The 24,176-nt window shown below is 36.3% G+C and overlaps 1 protein-coding gene across 1 annotated transcript in view; it reads right to left on the bottom strand.

Annotated features, from left to right (window-relative positions):
• Window positions 1-24,176, bottom strand: part of ctnna1 (catenin (cadherin-associated protein), alpha 1) — a 113,534-nt gene that overhangs the window by 39,047 nt on the left and 50,311 nt on the right. The gene's annotated exons all lie outside the window — the stretch shown is intronic.

Below are 24,176 nucleotides of genomic sequence, written 5' to 3'. Positions count from 1 at the left end.
GTGTAAAGCTCAAAATCTGAGAAATTGGCATTTATCAAAGCTTTTCTGGTAACCTACCTAGTGGTAGTAAAAAAATTATTTAAACAAAACTAGTAACTGTCCAGTACTGAAATTAAGCATGCCAGAAGAGACTGGTTAAAGTTGCCCTCTAGAGGGTGCTGTAAAATACCATGAATGAGAAATGACTGCAAAACTTTCTCCAAAGACAACAGGTAACACTTTTCAAAAAGGTTTCATTTGTTAACATTAGTTTATGTATTAGCTAATGTGAACTAACCATGAGCAATACATTTGTTACTGTATTTGTTCATCGTTGTTATCATTGGTTAATAAAAATACAGCTGTTCATTGTTTGTTCATGTTACTACACAGTGTATTAACTAATGTTAACAAATACAACTTTTGATTTTAATAATGTATTAGTAAATGTTAAAATTAACATTAACAACGATTAATAAATGCTGATTAATAAATGTGCATTATTAGTTCATGTCAACTAATGTAGTTAACTAATCTTAACTAACGAAACTTTATTGTAAAGTGTTACCAAAACAACGTTATGTTGGTAAAAACAAATATTAAGGGAAAGCAGGTCTGTGTAGCTGGTCTTTTCAGTTCATCCAGAGGTGTAGCTCAGGAACTGTTGGACTAAACGACGAAAATTACATCTAACATTCACTGAGCCATGAACATCCACCAATGTTGTTGCTTTGTTTTGGATTTAGTGAAGCCAAGTTTTGCTCCATGCATTCCTCAAACAACCTTGCATGTTTAAAGAAAACAGTTTACCTGACACATGCACATCAGCTCCATCCCAAAAAAAGAAGAAAAAAAAATCCTCATATCCTGATATGATAGTTTAGGCGTGTGTGGTGGGGGAAGAAGGACCTTTTAATGAAATACTGATAAACTGTTAAAAACTTCAGCTTATAAGCAATCACAAAAACCACTTAACATGAAACCATTTGCACTCATGTAAACTTTTTATTTTGTTTTTTTGAGGGGTGGGGGGGGGTCTTTACATACACTGAAGTCCTGCTGCTCACTCTGGCCAAAACAGCCCCTTTGAAATCACAACCCAAAAACTTCTTTGTGCAAAAATGAATGCTTTTCACCCTCCTCTCCCCAAAACCCCGCTTTTTCCTTTTGTATTGTAATATGTACTATTTCATATCTGTATAGTGGGTAAAGATGTGGCCAACTGAAAAGATCTTTTTTTTCCTTAAGACGTATATTTTTAAATAAAAATGTTACAATTTATAAATGTTTTGGTCTAATATGCTCTTTAGGTACATAAGGTTATAATTGCCTGTAAATACTGTTGGTTCCTTTAAAATATATTCTACACAATGGATAGTAGAAAGCCTATCATGTATCAAGCGTGCTGAATACAGAGATGGCTGAAAGGCTTTTAAGAATGGTGCACTCAGGGTATTTGGTCTGAGCTTGAGGCAAGGTGCCCTTCTGAAGTAAATGGCTTCTGATATCATTAACATTATCATTCATAACCCAGCACTCACCTGCCCTTCTAAACGGAGATAACCTGCCTGAATGACTGGTATCAAACGCAACAACACAACAGAGATTCCACTCTAGCCCAGGGCGGAATAATGCTTAAAAATGCTATTATAAACACGAAAATGATTGACATTGGTCGAAAATGACTATCTAGCCCACTGATTCTTGATTTAAATATGATCTAAACAGTGGTAGGTTGGCAGACGTTAGCAGAAAAGCAGCTCAAAGGTTTTGCGGGACAATTACGTGTGACCATTACTTCTCTCATGTGAAAATTTTATTCAGACACCAGATATCTTTTTACTAGTGGGTGCAGGACACTATAGTTAATTTACGTAAATGAGGATAGCAAACTAAAGTAAAATAACATATACCCAAAAATACTTTAAACAGTTGACTACCAGTAAAATGTATAAAAGTGGGGACCAAAATTGTTCAGATACTTTGACCTGACCATGTTTTGTTGAAGTGTTTTTTTCTTGAATTGCTAATGCAACCTTACACCAGACTGAACAAAATGAAGCATTGCTTAGTAATTGGTTGACCTTGGTATTTGAATTGGTATTATCTAAGAGTGTACTTAAATTGAACAGCTGATTGGTTGATTGTAATCTATTACATACCTTTCTATCAAAGTTTAACAGTTCCAATGTAGTTAATACCAATAACGCGTGTACACACACACACACACACACACAGGTTATTGGTATTAACTACATTGGTTGAAGGAAAAACCTGTTATAAATCCAATCCATACAGAGATAAATATATAAATAAATATCTCTGTATGGACAGGTTTTTCCTTCTCCGTTCCTCTGAGGTTCTTCGGTAAGCAGAGAGTGTAAAATGGTGCTGATTCATGACACCACCAGTGGGGAATTACCAAGGTCTCAGACACTCTAGAAATACTCTTCGAAATATAAATGAAATGAAAATGCAAGTTAGTCACTCTGAACCCACATTACTGATTTTCATCCAAAACAGTATTATGAGAAAATAATTCTGTAAAATCTGAGCTTTGGTCAGGAAGAGGAAGAACCGTACCCATATAGACACTGCAAAAATAAAAACAAAATTAAGATGAAAAATATTTTTTACAATATTCAAAGTGTAAAATAAATAAGGTAAAATGTAGGTATATTACACCATGAGAGAATCACCAGTGATTTTCTCAATAACCCTGCAGCTGCAGCCTCTGTGGAGATTTCAAAAGTGTGAGGGTGGCAGCAAGCATATGCCACAGTAGCTACCCGCCTGTGTTATATACTGTGCACTGCACAAGTACTGCAGGGCAAGCTGGAAGAAAACCAATTTCCAGTGCAGAATGAAAGAGACCACAAACATAAATAATACCCCGACTGTTACTGTATGCCTAACCTTGGGAGTCTAATACATCAGGCACTGTGAATATCAGCTTTTATGTAACCATTTTAAATGTTTTTTCTATAAATATTACATTCAGCTACCCAGCCATTTCAACAACGATACCACGCGTGTCATTCATGATTTCTGCCTCAAAGTTTAAAGATTTTATATAATTTGTAAATCTCAAGATCGTATAACCCAGACGATAGAATTGTTTTTAATGAGTTTACTGCAGGAGTAAAGTAAATGGGAGAAGCAATTGGTCAACTCCCTCCGGGCAGCTGTTGACCCCTTGTTTCACAGATGCTGTGCCTAGAAGCATTTTCTCCAGAGAAAAATGAAAGTTGTTGGGGAGTGGGGGAAACAGAATGGCTGAAGCTGAACATGATTTATAGAGGACAGCCATTTCTTGACCAGACGGGAGTCTGTAAGAGAAGAGGCTTTGTGACTACAGAGGCTTCAGACGCAGCGGCTTTCTAAGGCTTTTCACTAACTGTGTAAGGAAGCTATTAACTCCAAAAGGTCATTTTTTAATTTGGTTGCAGCTCTGCATGGCAGAGGTCTGTCCCCGTCTTAGGAAATGAAAACAGAAGTGAATTAACTCAGGATTTAAGTATACTTAGATGAACATAAAGTGAGAGAATATTGCGCGTCTCAACATTGCGCTCGAACTGTATGCCGTGTACCCAATTACGAAGGCTTGTTTAAACCCTGCAGGAAGTCACTGAACTCACACACACAAATGAAAAGGCAACTCGGGGACCAGATAAAAACAGGCTAATACTTTTAGAGGATTTCTTATTGTATCACGACAGTCGCTCCAAACATTAATTTGCTCCCTCTGTTTTTAAGTCTACAAAAAAGGGTCTTATTTTTCCTCTCTGCATCATTTTCTTAGAGCACTGAGCTCTCAGGGACCACAGAGGATGAATGGACACCTCTCTTCAAAACAAGTCTCTCAAAATGAACTATATTAAAGCAAAGGGCCGAAGCTCCATTAGCCACCAAGGATAGTCATCCCTCATCCACTCCCTGATCAAAGCGGTCAACAAAAAGGAAATGATAGAGAGAGGCGCAATGCGGCTCAATGAAACAGCTAGCGAAAAATAAAAGCATTTTTCGTTAGATTCAGCTGAAGCGCTTCTGCCCTAGAACGTTAAGATGATACCAAATGTAGTGATAATTACTAGATGCGCATGAAGAAAGTCAAATGCACAACCTCTATTCTGTCACATGTACAGGTTTTTTTTAGCAGACATTAATTGTCGTCGTTTTAACACACTGCACTAGGGCTGGGCAAAAAAAAGAAAGAAAAGATTTTGATTAATCTTTTTTTTTATTTTTTTTATGCAGGTTCAATTTGATATTGATTCTCAAAAGCCACGAATCAATCTTTTTCCCGTATTTATTTCCGCAAGCATTGGAACATAATATCTGATTGACGTTAATCTTATTACTAGTCTTCTCTATTAGATGTCGGATACAGGTGCCCCTTTCAGCGTGAAAAACATTCCAGACAGCTGAAGGAACTGCCACGGTCCCAAATCGAGCCAGCGCTGCATGGTCACGAAAGTTTATCATTTGTACGCTTTTTCAAACCTTTGCCATAAGCATTCAAGCACAAGATGACAAAACTTGCGTGCTGTGAACTTGTGCGTGCACACATCCGAAGCACACACAGAAAGCTGTGCAAATAATAAAAAAACTTTCAAGTCTCCTTGCTCTTTAACAGATAAATTCACAAATTTATTTCAAAATGCCTGTCTTGGCGAGTATCCTAATAAGCATAGTTGTTCATGGTAAACAGTAGGGCTGGGTATTGACACCAATTTCACAATTCGATTCGATTTCGATTCACAAGCCTTCGATTCGATTTTAGATTATTTTCGATTCATTTCAATATCGATTATTTTGGATATGTATCAGGTATAATACATGGAACATTTTCTCAAGGAAAACTAATTTCTGAACTAATGTTGTAAACTATGGGAGTCAGCATTAGCACATTAGCCTACTAATATTGAAGGTACAAATTGACAGATTTGTATACAAACACTTAAATTACACTAAATTATGTTTTTTATATATATAATAATAAAGTTATAATAACTTTACAATTACATAATCATAATTCTACTCCAATTAGATTTTTGAAATATAAACATTTAAATGGTAGCTGCATAAAAACTTTTTTTTAAGCCAGATTTATTCATACATAGGCTACATACATACATGCATTAAATATTGAAGAACATTGAATGAATAGCCTATGTCAGGAGTTCTCAACCTTTTGCAAGCTGGGCCCCCCCCCAAAGCTGGATCACTGCAGTTGAAACTTCCGTCCGTCATAAAAATTAATTCGGATGGTTCGATTTTCTGCATTTTTCGTATCCGTAGCAAATATTTTGAGAGCCACCAAATGACAAATGAAAAATATGAAAAAACGAATACGACAGTTTCGGACTCAGTCAGGGTGCAAAGACCTTAAACTTTTGAGGCTTGCGCAGCTTCTCGAGGAGAAATCAAACAAATGAGCGCCGTTTTCTAAAGTCTATGAGCGCAGCACACACAAATAAACTAAATTGACATACTGCAGTTAAATTTCAAAAGTGGTGTTTTTATATTTATTACATTTAAATACAGTTCAGCAACATACATCACACGCCCTGACGACCAAGAGAGCTGACAATTGACCATCACTTAATTTACCATCATCTCACGATTGAAAATGTGACACTGATTTCATATGACAGTTCAACAAACAAGTTAATAATATTGAGTCACTTATATATGACTGTACACTCAATAATGACTGTTTTGGTCTATTTTAACAGCGAAAATAGATCCGATGAATCCAAACAAAATCACAGCATAGTAGCTCATCTCAGAGCAACACTCAATCGTGTTTTGAATGATTCAGTGTTTTGAACGAGTCGGTTGAGTCAAAGATTCAATGACCCATTCACAAACATGTGTCTCATTCTTGATGAATCGGCCGTTTGAATGAACGCCTCAATGACTCGCTTAATAAAACCCCTTATCACCTGCATTTGTGCTCAGTATCGACAAAACAAATCAAATTTGTTCAAAACCTTTTTTCTTTTTTTAAATCAGTCCAAACACATTTAAATTTTTATTCAGGAGTTATGTATATAGTAGCTATTCTATGTATGTAGCTATTCTATGTGACATGATATGGATTTCGGTAAGTTGTCCTGTATCTTTTAACACACTTTCAAGAAGCCTCCTTCATGTTTATTTCGCGCTGTTACTGGTATAAGGCGGAAGAGAAGATACATTCATGTGCGCTCCGTGCTGCCGGTTCTCTTGTGCTGAGCTGTGGCAGAGCGATCTCGCACCACAGCACCAAAACGGTATATGTTTTTGAATTCCGTAAAAAAATATACATCATTTGAAATCTGAGACTATATTTCATATAAATAGAAATAAAGCACAAAGATTATTGTGATTTATTGGATAGGAGACGTGCTACAATGTTTATTTCATTCATTAACTGAAAACAGGATGACTAATCGATTCTTGGGATTTAAGAATCGATATTGTTTTGTAAAAGTGAGAATTGATTAAATATTTTTACCCAGCCCTATTAAACAGTAGAGAAAAACAATGCATGTGTAGCAGCATATTGGATCCATGCATTAATCTTAAAGTGACAGCAGCCTAATATTCCAGCTGCTGTCTGCGTTTTTAAGGTTAATCAAACTACAAAATACAAAGAAATCACTCACTGCTCTTATATATTTTTTTACTTTAAGGAATAATCTTTATTTAGTTCATACAGTGAATAATCAAATGTAAAATTAAACACTGCATTTAATCGTCACATTCTGTAACTGAAAACTGCTGTTATATTTACTGCCGTAGTTTATAAGATCCATGATGCAATGCATGGCAACAGATGCACAAAAGAGTTTTACCAGTTTAATCCACATTTTAATGTACCTGCTATAAAAGCACTAGAAAGAAAAGAATCAACCATTGCATATGCTTTCTACATTGTTAATAATGATGACTGTCGCTAGATGTGGACACGCAGGATTAAAAAAAATGACAAAACGCTCCATTTATCTCTCACATGGTTGTCAAGGAAACAGTGTTCAGCCAAACTGAATTCGTGTTCATTACCATCTAGGGTGTGACGAACAAAGACTTTCATTATCCTTGTTCTGACCAGAAGTAACTTTATGCAGCCCTATTCATGAGAATGTCTGACACATCTAAGCATCAGAGGGAAGCAATACCAGATTCAAGGTGCATGCAGAGCTAATGTAATGAGTCAGAGCTAATTCACAGTAGCAGGTTAAGAAAAGGCTCCTAATAACACTGACATAACCGTTCTTTGACTTGTCAACAGAAGTGACCTTCATGCTACAAAGCTTGGTAACAAAAGCAGTTACAAGTGAATAGAGATGTATTTTCTTCCCTAAAATACCACACCATCAGAAATAGTGAACAGGGTCGAGCTGAAAATGTGGCACGGAGAAAGCCTGCCAGAGTCACCCACACGGTCTTCATAATCAAATGTGACGCAAGCATGCTATAATTACTTCTATCTGGATTTCATCACGTTTGCCTATTATGTCTCAGTGCCACAGGTGAAACATCTGCATCGCACTCATCATTGACTCGCTGAATACAGTCAAGAGACCACGTGCACCATTTAAGGAAATCCAATTAATGCCTCGAACCTCCTGGAGAGGTGCTCTTGAAAAGCAATCGGATATATCGAAGGGCAAATTACACTGAGATCTTAAGAGGGAAGACCAACCAGATGCTGTAACTATAGCCCATTTCTCCCAGTACCACCCCATGTCTATTCGATCAAAAACAAGCTTTTTCAAGCAGGCCGGAAGCAAGACAGCCATTTGCAGGCAGGAGAGAAAAGCTACAGGGAAACTCAACAACCCACAGGGTTCAAGGACTCAAGAGCGGTGTATGTTTGAAGCATTTATTATGAGCTTCCAATTAATCTCAAAAACGCTTACCAGGGAGGACGCATCGATCTGTATTCTCGTCAGCAAATACCTCCATAACATTTACTGCTTTCCACATTTCAAAGTTGAAATCCAAAAACACATCTTGGACCGGACCAGACAAAATCAATTAAGCTCAGTCAGATACCCATAACAAGACAGGGTTTTGGCAGTTGCCTCCACTTGTATATTTCCTTGAGTCCAGCCAAATTAGTTTCTTAGTCATCTTATATAGTTTACTGTATAAGATTAAGAAGCTATTCTAACCCTGGGTTTCACAGACAAGGCTTAAGCCTAGATGTTTACAAGTAAATGTTCTTTTCCAAGGCATGTTTATAAAAATCAAATGAATGTCCTAATTGAACTAAGGCCTAATCCAGGCTTAATCTCAACCCTATCTATGAAACCAGGTCCAAGTGTAACATCATAACCACATCAAAATATTTAAATGATAAACCAAAATTCACATGCATAAAGTCCATTTGCACAGCTAAACAGTGTAACAAAATTACAGATGAATGCGTTTGTTAAAGGACTTTTAGATTGTCAATGTTAACAAAGACAATATGAAAAATGAGTAAACAATTTTAATTAAAACAATTAAAATGATAAAAACAAAACAAAATAAACTATGCAATTAACATTAAGAATATACCAATTCAAATAATTAAATCAAATGGCGAGTTTAAATTAAAACAAGATGCTTGAATATTTGGTTTAATTTTGGACTCGTAATTTAAAGTTTCTTTCAATTGACTAAAACTGCATGCAATTTTAGAGTAAAGGTGACTTAAATTTAGTCTTTCATTTTACTTCCATAAATTTAAGATATTTTTGTAAACAATACAGTGTACAAATGAACACTGAAGCTAACATTAATGAGCCTTGATCATTTCTCATTAGATTCAATTGAATAAACCGATAGCAGTTCAGTTTATTTAGAAACATACATTTCCAAACAGTGACATGTCCCTAGCTCAGTACATTATGCATACGAGGACAACCTTTTAATTTCATACGCCTACCTGTCACTGGTAAAAAACAACATCTAGAGCGAAACGTCTTATGAAGACACCTGCAGCGGGCACCAGACGAGGTGCATTATGGTCATTCCTCAGTATCCTAGAAAGAGGTCTGCAAAACTGGACAACATCTAGTTATCAAGCCTCAGCTCAAGATTGAGGGGCAGAGTATGGGGCATGTCAAGCTTTGCAACGTTCATCTGTCTTCACAGAGCAATCAGTTTTGGCATCCAGTCGCTGTTGGCAAATCGTACAGAGCGGTTAATAAACATGGCATGCTATCTGTCTTCATACTGTCAACTTTAGGCTAAAGCCTGCCGTGAGGCCGATTCTAAGGTGGGTTATTGAACCTCGAGGGTTTGAATACTAATGCTTTTGTTCACAGTGGGGATCTTTTCTCGTCCTTCGCACAGTCTGCTCTGATGATCTGTAAAAATAAAAAAGCGATGTCACCAGGGGTCCGTTCTTCGTACGTCGCTAACTCCGTTAGTTGGATTTGATTGTTGACGATTTGGCATGAGATTGGATTGTTTGGTTCTTCGACGCTCATCCTGGACTTGCTGTCATAGTAACAGGTCCGCAAGCGTAAACCTGCTCGCGAGCAGCTTTTCATGTAAACAGGATTAGATTGCATCTTGAGGTGATACTTAAAATCTGTCCCAGCCACTGCTACTTTATTACAAGAGTTCACTACTGAACCAGGGTCAATAATAATAATGATAAAAAAAATTATATTGTATATGTATATGAGAATGTATATAATATAATGTGTATAATACTATAGACACAGCCACTTGATTGAGCGATTTATTTGTGATGGAATAATTACTTTATAATTTTATTGGAGGTTTACACACATGTTGTACAGTTACTCTGAGCCATGCATTAATTTCAGCTTGGTGGCTTGATGCAGCGCAAGAGATGCAGAAAATTTGATCTTGACCCTTAAGAAAGTTTAATACTGTCACGTTACAAATCTGCTTCAAATTGAATTTAAAATTAAATTACAACATTGAAATAAAAATGTAAAGGGTGAACAAATACTGTATACAATCGTGAATATAAATAATTGGTAATAATGTTAAAAAAAAAACATTTATCATTTATCTATTATTAACTTTTATGTTGGTTTGGTCATTTAGCTGTTTCCTTAAAAAGGTCCAGAAATTCGTAGGGCTTTTTTGTGTAATTTGTCAAGTTTTTTTGCCAGGTGGCTTTTTTAATTATATGATATGATGTCATTACATTGCTGTCTTGATGCCAGCCAATCGCTGCATTGCTGATTGTGGTTTCAAGTATCGATGCATCTGCCCTCTTCAGGGAACACAAGAACGCGCCGTAATCTTCGATCTTTTAATCCAGATATTTTAATCCAATCTGCAAATTCGTTTGAAGAACCAAATTAGCCAGACATCAGTTATCACAAATTAAAAGATCTGTGATCTGTCAAATCATCTCAGATGTATTAAGCGAGGTAAGAAGAACGGACCCCAGTAAAAGGTGACTATACCTTTTGATTTATTACGAATGTTCAACAGAAATGTATGCAACCGTCCATGCACCCTAATTACCTGGGGAATGATCATTGGCCACTTTGAATACAAGCCCATATGTCAAACTACCAGAGCATATCTGTGACACCGTAGCACCCTTGCAAGAGTGCTTAGTGTATTCCAGACGACAATGAGAGAAGACATGAGCATGACTTAATGCTTCAATCATTATTAAATCTTACAGAGAGAAAGTTCTGCTGTGCAAGGTGAAATCTAATTTCTTAAAATGTTCACATCCTGCCCTTTCAATTTTTAATTCATTAATATTCATGCTACGACTGCTCCTTAGAGGCCATTCTGGCCACAAGAAAAAAAAAAAAAACCCACATAAAATCTTAAAGGAAATAGATTAATGGAACTACACACCAGACCGAGGTATCTCTTAACAACTCATTAATATACACAGATTTATTTTCCGTGACCATTCTATACAACTAAAGAAAATTGCTCATTTGTTTACAAAATATAATTTAGCATGCACCAACCAAACAAAATTCAGCTGCACGGATACAACTTTGTGCTACTTTCAGAAAAAAGCACTTAAACAATACTGTAAGCCTCTGCTAATAATACAGACCTTGGGCTGAACCCAATATAAAACGGTCGCCCTTGAAAACAAGCCACAGAGATACGCCTGCAATGTGTTCAAGAAACACAAGGACCAGCACAGGCTATTAACTTTTAATATGCCATTTGCAAAACAATCTTACAAAGTCAACGGCTTTAAATGTCTCATAAAACAAGCCGCTTACAAGATTTTTTATCTGAATGGCGAGAACAACAAGAGCTTGAGCATGTATCTATATAACACATGAGCTAAATGGTCATGTAACGGCTCTCTAAGAAACAATGCAATCTTAAAGAAGAATGAAAAAGAGCCAATGTGACAAGAATCAAACCAGTAGGACCATTAAAGAGCCATTTCTCCTTGGATCTTGACAATATATCAAGAGTAAATGTTCTTTTCTTTATTACCTATGAGGCCGATGATGCCCTTGACAATCACAACGGCAAAGTCCTAAGCCTCTTCTGAGGGTAACCCAGTTTAGCGTCAGAAATGCTACATCACCGAAGTGAATGTGGGCAAATGCCATTATCCATGACAGTGATATTTAATAGCCACTAGCCTCCCATCATTCTGCCCTTGGAAAAATATAAAGTATTTCCTTTTTGTGGTGGATGTGAAGGGAAGGAGCTAGGACACTTCCTTAACCTTTTTTTTTTTGCTGGAAAACAGAGTTATCTAGTTCTAACAAATGCTCACTAGATCAAAACTAAACTGGAAGAGCCACACTTTCCTTTGAAGCTTGAGCAAGCCATTGATTTTGCTTTTCGAATCATTTGAAGACTTGCTGTCTGTGTATATTTCATAAACAGCTTCGCTTACACGGCAAGATCTGGTAAAATGAACAATAGAAAAACAAGCATTTGGGTATTTCTCTTTTCCTCTTAGCTGCTTCAAAGTTCAAACATTAAGAAATCTAACAAATCACTATGGACATTTATAAAAAAAAAAAATTATACATAACATATTAGGGGAGAAAGTACTTACAAAGAAGTCATTAAAAATGAGAAAGCCAAGCATTTACGTTAAAAGATAAATCACCATGGTTCGTGGGGCTTGGCAGTTTTTGAAAGAATGTAGCACCATTTGTGTTTGGGTCAAACTAATTGAAATATTTGTTTGGGGGGTTCAGAGGCAATTAATCTTGGCCTAACCTCATTTATCTGCTAGAAAACTATTTATTTGGCTCCTCTGGATATTTATTAAAAGCAATTACAAGACATTTCAGGAAGTGTGTAATGCAAATTCCCAGGACCACCTCTCCTAGATTAAGTCTAAACGTTGGTCTAAAAATGTAGCTTTAAACAGTGAACAGCATTTGCAGTCCCTAGCGGAGCAGAACAACATTTCAAATACTTCTAAAGCAACTATGTCTTTGTGCTTGAGGAGCACTCAATGGTTCATCCCGTTTCTCCAGAAAGAGACAATACATTAAACACGCTCGGCTTGCAAGTCTTTTCGTTCTTTTTCCCAAAGCATTGCTGGGCTTGCATACATAATTTGGATTTTTACTATCATTTAAAAGTCCAGATCACAATGCATTTAATGGACTAAAAGAAAACGCATACCTTCTTCAATCTTCAGAGAAAATAAGCAGCTCAAGGTCACAGGCATGTTAACACGCAATCACCCTTAAACGGGAGAAAGTCGTTTAATCTTTATACGAAAGAGGGAACATCCTTTATGAATTTTAATATCTTGGTTTCTTCAACCCATTGTTTGTCTACCCTAGACCAACAACACGACAGCTAGAAAAACTGCACATCACCATAGAATTCTTCCTAAAATAAAAATGCTAAATATAAGCTGACTTCAACTTTATTTTTTATAAAACCTATTTAAAAATGAAACATTTTAGAATAAACAAACATGTAAACATGTTTTAGAAAAAAAGGTTTAAATAAGTAGGCCAATTAACAATAAAAAGTTAATTGGATATAATGAAAATTTGGTAACACTTTAGTTTCAGGTCCAATTCTCACTATTAACTAGTTGCGTTAATTCCATTATACACTGTCCTACTCGTTTTTTCCAAAAGGTGGTTTCTATAATTTTAGGCTGTTTTTAATCACGCTGATGTTAGTTCAGGAGTTCGTTCTTTAAATAAGTTTTGTTTTAGTTGGTTATTTGATACTATAAAAACGGGGGTGTGACGTCATGATTGACAGCTGAGATTGACAGCTTCTCTGGACAATGTAATCACTGAGGCACTAATGGACATTTTTCGGGAAATTCAGGAGGAGATTGGAGCTTTAATTTTAATCTCTACATTTCCTTAACTGTTTATTTCACAAAAAGTTGTTAATTAGGTAAGCGTGGCTTTGATATCACGGCTCAGATTATAATAATGTTTGTTGTTCAACCCAAAAATACCAATATATGATTTTTTGGGGCCCCCATCGCCCAGCCCTAACTCAAACATTCAGTACATTCACTGATCACATTCACCTTGCAGCCTAGGGCGAAGCGTGTCTTAAAATAAGAGTGATTTGTTCCTTTCAAATAAGGCTTATGATTAACTGTCTGGAAAAGTACATCTGACAAGGAAGGCGACTGCGACAGTGACATGCACTTACTGAGCAAAAGGCAAATTATGGCCAGCATTAAATGTACAACAAAATTTGCCAGATGGAAAATCAGTTAATTTAGTTGAGGAAAATTGGATTAAAAAACATTTTGGAGGACATGGTGAGAAATATATTAGGGTGACGTTGATTACCTAAAACACTGCACACTCACCCATTATCAGTTTAGGCTGTGAGTAACAGGAGAACATTTGTTATGTCCCTTAAAAATTGCCAAATTCACAGCCTCCAATGGCCAGAAAGCAATGACGCACCATCTGTCAAACTGATCATCCAATCAAATGCATTTGCCTCAAACAAACCTGTACCAATGCAGTTGAATTACCCTTCAAATGAATATAAAGCTAATTTCACCCTCCGGATCAATAAAGAATGTGAAATATAGTCTCAGTTCTTTGTATAATTTTCACCAAACAGGACTTCAGTTAAGCATTGAAGTACAAAGGGCTGTTTTATATAGAGAATATGCAAGTCCTTTTGCTTGCCCATTTTTCCTGCTTCTAACACATCAACTTTGAGGCCAAAATGTTAAATTGCTGCCTAATATATCCCACCCACTAACAGGTGCCGTGATGAAGAGATAATCAGTGTTATTCACTTCACCTCAATGTTATGCCTGATCGGTGTATATATACTTTGAAGAGCATTTTAGGGACTATATGCAGCCATGTCTAAATTCACTAGGGATGCAACAATATTCAAATTCTGATGAGCCAATAATAATTTATGGTCGATAACTGAAATAAACAAAAATACTAAACTATTGTCTGAATAAATATATAAAATCACTATAACCAGTCATTTTTAAATGTTACAAGTACATTTGGGAATCACAATATTATTATGTAGGTACAGTATAAAGAATGGATATTTTGAGATTTGCTAAAGATTACATACGTATAACCGTGTGAATAAATTAGCGGGCCGATAAACAATATATCGAATCACGATAAAATTGATGTCGATACTGATGATAAGCTCTGGACATTTTTACTCGATATGGCTTAATCTAACAGTCAATCACACAGCAGAAATAAACAACAGCTTTTAGCTTGCACGTCAAAATATACACCCATTACCTACTGACATTGTAAGCTATTGGAAAAGAAAACTTGACACGAGGAGGAAAAAAATAGAGGAAGTGGTGACGAAAGTAAAAGTGAATGTGAAACTAACCTCAAGTTATTTTCCAAAGATGACAAAATTGTTGATAAAAAAGGTAGCACAAATTAAGTTATATACCAATCGGCTCAAAGTTCAAATAGCAGCGCAGTGTGAGCTTACTAGAGCAGATGCATTTACTCACTAATCGTCTCGGTCACGCGACCACTAAACAGCGCCGTGAGATCCAGTGAGAAGCGCTTTAATTCAGAGAAGAACACAAATGTCTCTGATTTTAAACTAGTTTAAAGCCAGATGAAACTGCTCTGACAAACAGGAGAAAAACTACAGTCAGAAGTATTTTCAATCTCCAATTCTCCATCATTTACCATGAAAATACTGTAGTAACTGCACCATGGTATTGTGTCAGAAATGTGGGATATTCATATATAATTGTATTATATTATTAATGTAGATATATTAAGTGTATTAAACGAGTAGCCTAATGTAATATAATTACGGTATTTTTTGTGACTAAGCTATAGCGTTTGAGCATTAATACTAAATGTATTTAGGCTACTGTTTTTCATAAAAATACCACAGAAACCATATAGTTAAAATTTTCCAAGGTAGTGAGGTGCCAATGGTTTGAATAAAACTCAATCTTTACAATATTTACATTTTACCATATAAAAATGAGGTTTTTACAATTTTTACAGATGTCACTGTTTTTGTTAATGAACATAAATGTACAACTGCATCCTAACTACTACGGTCAACTCACTGTCAAATGTCCATTTCGAAGAGACAAAACATGTAATATTAATATTGTAGCTTGCACTGACGATACGTGCTATCAAAGTCAGGCAACACAAACCCGTTTCATGACTAGAAACAATATCAGCTGTTAGCACATGCAGAAACTAAGAAATTATTTTTCTATTAAGATATTTATTTTGTTACTTCACAATAAAGAGTAGACAATAAAATTTGAACCCACAATTAATGGTCTGGTTTCTACAACTTTTACTTGAAAAAATCTGACTTTAAATTTGAAAGAAATAAAGGTTTGATATTTATCGTGATAATTATTGAAATCGACTGATATGAAAAACTTTATTGTGATACTTTTTTGGACATATCACCCAGCCCTACTTATCATCACCAAAATCTTAACTTCCCTAGTAGCCAACTGAATGGAGGTTCTAGTGTTCTGCCTAATAGCTCTTACCATATTGTGGATTTCAGGACAACTGCAACGCTGTATTGATCAATCAGCACCTAGGACAGGAACTATCTGCTTTATAATTCACAGTACAAAGCCGTCTCTGCCAGGCATGGGTCTGGTCTCCATTCCAAAACTAAAGGACCTATCCTTCAATTGAACAGAAGTTGGGGTAAATTAGGGACATCATGATTCAACCAAGTGAGCATAATCATTTATTGTGTACGAGACCAAGACAGGGACATTTTTCCAATCACTGACAGCAGCTGGAAATAACCATCATTCCAAGCGATCACTCCTAGTTTTAGAAGTCTGTACAGCTCACTCAAGTGTTCTTGGTGCCAGAATGAAAAAAAAAATTACACTGAGGAAGAGGACAGAGTAAAGAGCCCTTTTATTGTACGTTATGATACCAGCTCTGCCAGGCTCTACGACTTTGGAGTAGGAACAAAATGTCAGTGGACATTTCATTATGAGAGGAGGGGAAAATAAAAAAAGAGGTTGTCAAGAGTTCACAGTGTGGACCACAGCTCATCAAAACTGCATTAGAAAAGAAAGATTTTTTTTTTCCATAGAGCAGAAAATATCTGAGCACTAATCCAGCACAATTTATTGTTATCCGACATTTTTGCTTCAGTGGTGCAAAAAGAGAACACTTTATAAAAAGGTTTGATTTGTTATCGTTAGATAAAGGGGTTATATAATGCTATTTTTAAAGTTAATTATTTTGTTTATTGGGAGTAATAGAATAGGTAAACATGCTTTATTGTATTTTTTTTTTTTTTAAAGATTCACATACTAAACATTATTGCAGCTAATTAATGCCCTGTCTGTTTGAAACTTACTGATTTCTACAAAGCCTCTTCCAAAAAGCTCAGTGCGCTCTGATTGGCCAACAGACCCAGTGCGTTGGAAATGTAACGCCCCTTACAATAAATCGCAAGCTCCAGCTTCCAAAGGCTTTAAGCAATTCAAGACTCAAAATAAACTTTTTTACTTGATAGCACTGGTGCTCCTAAATTCAAAATGTTAGGGGCACCAGCAAACATTTTGGAGAATCCACCAAAAATAAAAGAGCACACACCACAACAATTTATATACTGTATAATAAACTGTTATTCCTTTTAAACAGTAGTGATATGTGTGGCAGTATTGTTGTTTTTTCTTTGTTTAAGCAAAAGTATTATTGTTTATTTGCTCTATGCATTTGAAATTAGAGGGACCACTGCATTTTAATTATGATTCAAGCAAAGATGCTACACACAAAAGAAACACACTACAAGTCCCTGGCTTGTTAACATCCTGTTTACAGATTTCGTAATATTTTCACACAAATTACATTTTGGGAAATGATTGCAATGCAGTTTGAGTGGCAAGTCCGGAACAGAAATCGACCAAAATAAAACTAAATCCGATTGGCGATCGTGGGTTTGGAGCAAAAACCAGCTAGTTCCGATTTATGGCCAGTCGACCACTGCTCCCAAATATATTTTGAGGTGGCACAGAATCCATTTCGGGAGCATATGCAACCAAAGTGGTTGCAAATTCGAGCCTTGCAATTGTAAACAGTTAATAATGTCTTAGGCTCGAACAGATACTATACTAGTACCGGAGTCAGATTCTGAAAATGCAGATGATCAATCCAATCGATCAGCACCACTTAGCAAGCATGACTTGAGCAGACTGTTTCACAGTGGTAAGTAGTATTTGTGGCATTGTACCAGGTTCAGGAAGCGGTCCTCTGTAAAATGAGCTGTGCACAAGCAAACATTTGGGTTGCACTGCTCAGGAACAGCTTTATAAATAAATCTTAACCTCTGTTTGGCCTTTCAAAAAACAGATGAAATTCAATTCACCGAAGCATCGCCACCTTTTTTTGTGTAAGCCTTTAGGCAGGCATTATGCTAACGTTTCCCTTTGTGACATTTGAGCAAGTAATATCTGGACTTCGATCTAGGTGTTTTAGGCAGGTCAGTGTTCTCTGTTATAGAATAGAATATATCCCTTTGTAGGAGATCACAAGCTTTTTTTAAATATTGTATACCTGCACAAACAAATACATTGCACACTAAAGGAATAGAAAAAGCATCAAGACCCCTTTAAGTACATTAGTTAACATGAACTAACAATAAACAATACTTCTGCAGCATTTAGTAATCTTTAATTTTAACATTTACCAATACACCAAGTTCAAATTGTATATTTATATTAATGCACTGAACTACCATGAACAAACAATGAACAATTTTATTTGTATTAACAAAAGATTCATACATGCCGAAAAGAAATGCATTTCATTGTTAGGTCATGTTAGCTAGTGTGTCAGTTAATACCTTAAGTTAACAAATATTATTGTAGTGTTAATTTTTTAGGAATTCTGTGAATTATACTGCGTAAACCAAAAGTAATACCACCCACTGAATGAAGAAGGGTTGGCTCTCTGCAGAACATACATTTTATTCATTATTAAATAAATGTTATTTTGTTGTTCATGTTTGCATTTATGAGGAAAAAACACTGTTACAGACATGACCGTTCTCAGTTACGGACTTTTAAAACTTTCACAGAGACCTCAAGCGGTAATTTAAACCACCAAATATTAAAATCTCTTATATATTGCAATTCCAGTGTTATGGACGTGACATTTGCAGTCAAAACTTGAAATATAAATTCTTACAGAATGCATTTAATACCTATAGTCCCTTAATAAAAGGAGTCCAGTAGGGCTGTAACCGCCCAGTCGATTAGTCGATTATTAGTCGATAAGTTCTGGCTCGACCAAAATTCTGATTGGTCGATTTTTTGCAGCGTTCATTTCATCAGTTTGGCCGCGTTCATTTCATCAGGTGGAATGCACTAATTGCTAATGGGGGTGTTTTCAGAGCACCCCTGTTTCACAGGTAACAGTCTGTCTTCAGAACACCCCCGTTGTTTTCACTTCTTTTGGATTAGCCCAACCCACTGGAGAAGAGAGACATATTGAAGTAGGCTTCTTTGCTGTATAGGCCTGTAATTTATTTAATTGTGAGAGCATTTTCCTAGTCAGTCCTCTTCTACCATGTCAACAAAGACATCGGCAGTGTGGCAGCATTTTTTTAAAAATAGAAAATGGGAAAAAGGTTGAATGCAAATTTTGCAAGCAACAGTTTGCATATCACAGCTCGACGACAAACATGTCATACCACCTAAAAACGGTAAACTAAATTGTCTGCGTTAGGTTGCACCGTCTGTTTTGAGTTGCCCCGTCCCTTTTTTTATTGTGCAAACTGCACATTTATTTCTAGTATTATTTATTGGATTTGGGCACTTTATTATTAAATGTTTTATTTGGAGCCTAATGCGTGATGCGCTGTGCCCACTGTTTGTATTCGTTTTGAGTCTATGCTTTATTTTTCAGTTATGCACTTTATTTCGTTTCTGCTCTTGATCTGGCTTGTTTAATAAATATTCGTTTTTTATTAAAGTGGACGTGCCTTTTGAGTTTAAGAGTAAAAGCTTTAAGTTAATAGTCTATTCGTGTCTCAGCTGCGAAGCTGAGCTGAGCTCCTATGTTCGAGCTGCACAGAGCGGCTGAAATGATAGTGTCTGTCAGTTATTATAATACATATGACAAAAACAATTGTCTAAATGATGTTGCATATTCCTCAAAAGTTCTTGTGATGATATCACTAGTTGACAACATGGTAACGTTACTATATTTTCGGAAATCATAGGCTATGATATTGCGCAGGTGCACGTGATGCAACGCTGTCAGAGCCGACAGACTTGTGTCAGACTCATTTCAGTCCAAATTTAAAAATGTCAAAAACGATTTAATATACTACAAATAGCCTACTAGTTTTTATGTTTATTTATAATTCATTTAGGCAGACAACAAGGTCACCAAGTACTGCGCACAGTGCGCAGCCAATTAATTTAACGTTTTTTTCCCAACGTCATTTTTAGTCGAAAATTTCAGGACCTCAGTCGACCAAGATTTTCTTTGGTTGATTACAGCCTTAGAGTCCAGAGAGAAGTAGTAGTCAGTCTACACATGCGTTTTATATTTTAGATGAGGGAAATATACATGCGTTATAGAAGTGACAAAAGTCTCCAAGTTTTAGGTGAAAACTTTTTTTAGGGATTCTGTGATTACACTACGTAAACCAAAAGTAATAATACCCACTGAATGAAGAAGGGTTGGCTCTCCACAGAACAAATTATTCATTTTATTTTATTTTTCGTGTTCACATTGAGGGGAAAAAAAGCTGTTACAGATGTGACTGGTCTGAAAGTGGCACTAAAAGACTGCTTTAAAACTTTCACAGAGACCTCGAGTGGGCACACCAAATATTGACATCAGCGACACCATGGCAAGATTGCACAAAATAATCAACTTTATTATACTAAATCGCTGCATTTCAAAAGGTTAAGGATTATTTCTCATGTTGACAAGCGTTGTTCAAGACTCAATTTAGAGACGGTGATTTTCCTTCTAACAGAACTGCTTGCTCAAATTCAGAAAGAAATATTAATGTTCATCATATAGGAGTTCAAATCACAGGTTTCCCCCACAGTCAGGTGAACTGATTAAGTTCGACTGAACTTGAGAGTTGAGACCCTTTTCCATTTTAAAACTAAAAGCACAAAAATTATTGTGATTATTGGAAATGCACAGATATATGGTACGCCTGAAACAGACCACAGTAGGCTAATTGTCATATGCATATGATTTAATATGATGCCATTTTATGGTTGTTTAGAGCAAAGTAATAGGATGAATTGTCGATCCTAATAAGCATAGACATAATTTAGCTTTGTATATAAAGTTTCAAGTTATTTGCATTTATAATTGTCATATATTATATAAACTTTAAAACATTATGGACGTGACAGAGCACTGAAGCGCATTGACCTCTTAAATTATAGCCCTTATAAATTCAACAGGCAGTGTTTTATGACAAAATCTGTTTATTTATTTCTCAGGCATGCCTCCATCTTTCTGCAAAACGCTTACTGTTAAAATAAAGTTAAAAAAGGTGGGTTTTTGGTTCCTCTTTTGAAAGAATTAAATATGGTTAGTTGAAAATTCAATTTTAGCATCGTTGCTCACTTCATATGTGGTGGATAAACAAGGCAATTTTATTAATTTCTACAGCACATTAATTGAGTATATTACAGACCTAAATGGACAACTTAAAGAGGGTTTTGTTCTTTTGGTAAAAACTTTTTAATGGTAAGGATGCCCTTTGCATGGAATTGCCTATTATCACCTTCAGAACAGTTTTTACCATACATTTATGCATTTGGCAGACACTTTTATCCAAAGCGACTTGCATTGCATTCAAGGTACACATTTACACTGTCAGTTCTTGCTTTCCCTGGGAATCGAACCCATGACCTTGGCGTTGCTAGCACCACACTTGATTGTTTGAGCTACAAGAAAGCAGTTTTTCCTGCTGATTAATGATAAAATGCTAAAAATTGTCAGCAAATCAGATTCCCCCAGACTTTAAAGAGCTTTTGCATTTAAAGTGGCAGATGACAAACAATGCTTGCAATAAACTGAATTTTATTGTCTACTGGTGTGGAAACTAATTTAGTTATTATGATTCTTTTAAAAACAGCACTGAACATACTGTGCCACAGCACACAAACGCTAAACTATCTTTTGAACAGACAAAGGAGAATGTTTACTTCTTCGCATGACGAAACAAAGCTGTTAAATACATATAAAACAAGGACAAAATGACAAGACACAGCAGAGGACACTTAGCAAAAAAGGGGTGAAATGGCACTACAATAACCTTCAACAGGTTTGAACTGTCGTTTAAATGCTCTACAACACATCGAAGACTTCAAGGGGCCTTAATAGAAACTGTCAGTCACAGAGTGATGCCACAGCTCTGCAGCAGCCGACAGCAGTGGTCCAAGACCCACGAGGACAAGAGCGATGAATGAAAATAATGGAATCATCAGTGGTTTGTGCTCTGTCACACACATACCTCTCCCAGCATGTAATGGGCAATGAGACAGACTGCAAAGAGTGGGGCATAAATCCTCTAAGTGCCACGCCTCTGTCGCTCAAGCACGCATTTTATCTACTTTTATAAGAGGTCAGACCAGCTCCAGACCTGCCCAGGTGCCAAATCGCACACAGCTAAAACATGATTTACTGTACCAAGTGGGAAATGCTTTTGGACACACACACACCAACTACCATTTGTGTGTCGTAAAGCTTGGTATTCAAATGTGTTATAATGTGAGCACCATATTTAAAACTATGAATAAGGTGTGCCGTTTTAAGCCTTTTGCTATAGTGATCTATTCAGATTACTACGTCTCTCTCTCTTTCCCGCCATATTTACAGCAGTTAGAGGAAAAAGCTTTTAACATTTAGAGCAAAACACCATGATCACACACACACACAAAAAATTCTCATAAGCAACAAACAAAGCCATTTGACTAGAGGTTGTATTGCATGGCTGGATAATAACGGTTTGAAAGCAATGCCCAATGTGACAGGCTTTCATACCATAACACTTCCAAAGATTTATGTTTTTTCATTAATCATAGTACAACAATATTCCAGTGTAATTCTATGAAACTTTTCCTCAGTTTGTGGTCAGCATCAAGGAACAACTGCTATTAGGGATGAGCAATTTTGTCTTTTAATCTGATTTTGGTGTGAAATGCATCTAAACTTTGAGGAAAAAGAAACCTTTTTTATGGTTCATCATTACAATGCAGACTAAAGTACCATTACCCATCCCTAGCGGCTAATGCTTTAAAGGGTTTGCTCACCATCATTGTTCATTATTTACCCTTTACAAACATGTAAGGCTTTGGACCCCAAAGGCTTTCATTGCATGGAGAAAAAAAAAAGGCTTTTTTTGTTTTAGACTTTCTTCTGTAGAACATGAAAGATAAGTCATTTAGGTTTGGAACAACATGAGGTTGAGTAATTGATGACCGCAATTTGGGTGAACTACTCCTTTAAGCGAGAGAGTAAAATTGAGTGCAGTAAGCTTCCTCTAGAATAGACAAACTGTCTCGATCTTTATGCAATTAAAATTGCTTGGGCAAAAAAAGTACCTCATCCATCTCTCTGAAAAGACTGATTTTATACAGCTAAATGATCAAGGACCAGGTATGGAGGAAACCATCTGACAGCCCATGTGTGACAGATTTGCGTTTTTATGGAGAGCTGTAAATTTAGCAAAAGCCTCAGGGACAGTAAAGTGCTCCCCGATGCACTGCATGTGGTGTGATTCGCTTTAATTACGCATTCAGATGAGATTTACAATAAAAGTAAATTTAGCTTTTTTAGCAATCTGGGAGGTAGAAAAAACAACAACATTCAAATACATTAAATTGTCTTTTTAAACATTTTTTTAAAGAAGTTGCAGAAACTCTTGACTCCAACATAATTAACTTTGGTACATATTTGGGGAAAATCAGAAGCCAACAGGTTAGCAAGGACTCATTAAGGATTGGCTTTAACTAGCAGGTGTCCCTACACTGAATTTCTTAGAGCAGAAAATTGCTGCAGAAAAGGTCAAATGGTAATGATCTGCAATTACTGTTCAAATGTTATCGCTATATATGAAAAAGGGAAATTATTCTGGGGTTGTAAGACAAAAATAATTTCAAAAAGCACACTGTTAAGTAAAAGAACAAGAGGAACGATAGAAACAAGGCTCAGTTCAAGTTAAGAGGCTTCTAAAAAACAAAAGGGAGTTGTCATAAAACAAGACTGGGTGTCAATCTTGCTGAATGCCCATGGCAAAGAGGAAAACGTGAGGAAGAGAACAGATGGAGAGAGCGGTGTGGGTGTGTGTGGTTCTCCCGTTTCAGCTCCCCCTCCGTAAGGCCTTGAAGAATTCGCATCTGTCTTTTCACAGATTCTTCAGATGTTTGCCTTCAAGTTTAAGAATTTAAATGTCAAAAGCCCGACACGTCAAACCTTATTACTGCTAGCTCGCCCTGTGTACAATCACCTCTACAACAAGAGTCTAGGGGGGTCTGAAATGTATTATTAATAAAATGCAGCAGAAACGCTCACAACAGACACAGTGTGTGAAGTAGTCGCGAGAGGGGGGAATAATTAAATACGTGCTTGAACCTCAGCACTCAAAACCATGAGCTTGTGCTCTGTAAAGTGAAGAGGCTTGTTTGTTTAGCTGTGCTCTGCATTGTTAATCATCCAGATAATCAGTCTGGGTTGGACTTAAGTCGAAACCTGATTGACTGACCGAGTTCAGGTCTA

The sequence above is a fragment of the Gobio gobio genome (genome assembly GCF_949357685.1).
Source record: "Gobio gobio genome assembly, chromosome: 16".
NCBI classification, from domain to species: domain Eukaryota; kingdom Metazoa; phylum Chordata; class Actinopteri; order Cypriniformes; family Gobionidae; genus Gobio; species Gobio gobio.
Note: the sequence above shows the minus strand (reverse complement) of the source record. Positions and strands in the feature narration are given on the sequence as shown.